We start from the raw sequence: 1,156 nt of genomic DNA on the forward strand, positions 1-1,156 counted from the left end.
ACACACCTGTAGTCCCAGCTACTCAGGAGGTTGAGGCAGGATAATCACTTGAACCCGGGAGGCAGAGGGTTGCAGTCAGCCGAGATAGTGCCACTATACTCCAGCATGGGCAACAGAACAAAACTCTGTCTCAAAAAAGAAAGAAAAGAAAAGAAATGTACAATTGGAGGCCCATCCCACATCCACTGAATCAGAATCTGTATTTTTAACAAGATCCCCAGGTGATGCGAATGCATGTGAAAGTTTGAGAAGCACTGGTCTACAGCATGAGTGAGGCATGTGGTCTAGAATTGAGGTTCCAAGTACTTAGCAGGTGTGATCATGTTTACTAACATGCCCTATTTTATTCATTTACAAATTATCTTTTTTTTTTTTTTGAGACTGAATCTTGCTCTGTCGCCAAGCTGAAGTACAGTGACGCAATCTCGGCTCACTGCAACTTCCACCTCCCGGGTTCAAGTGATTCTCTTGCCTTAGCCTCCCGAGTAGCTGGGACTACAGGCACCCACACTGACTAGTTAATGATACTGACATGTTCATGACACTTGCCACAATAAACGCATTACTGACACTCTAACTCCGCCCTGATTGGACTATACATGGCTACCAAGGCTAGAATTCCTAGCACCCAATCAGATCTGATTTCATCTGAAACCTCTGGTGGGCTGCCTTCCCTACAGGCAACATTGCCAGAACTATTAAAAACTTTTTCCCACTGAGAATTTGCATGTTTTCCCATTTGATTTGCAAGAGGGCTGGTAAAAGCTGCAGCCTAGTGGGGACGCCATGATACCAGAGCACTCCTTCACTCCAAATCTGCCCGATCTCTAACTCATCTCCTGCATCTCTCCTCTCTGCCTGGCGTTCACTAAGTCCTGATTATTAGACATCCTTTACAACTCCTCATTGTCATCTTATTTTAACCAGGAGGGTAATCCAGGGGCTTCATCTCCCAGGAAGGGAGATAGAGTTTATTTAGTTCTCGTCATGTTGTTCTCCATTTCATCATCTTGCAACACTCTTCATTCCTGATTATTATGTGCAACCACCGTGCTAATCAGTCTTTTCTGTTTAGGGTACAGTTCCTATATTCCGGAACTATTAGATTACACGAGTAAGGATTCTTTATTTTTTGGTACTAGGAAATCTAAAGCAA

Source organism: Colobus angolensis, unplaced genomic scaffold (assembly GCF_000951035.1).
Source record: "Colobus angolensis palliatus isolate OR3802 unplaced genomic scaffold, Cang.pa_1.0 Scaffold85, whole genome shotgun sequence".
NCBI classification, from domain to species: Eukaryota; Metazoa; Chordata; class Mammalia; order Primates; family Cercopithecidae; genus Colobus; species Colobus angolensis.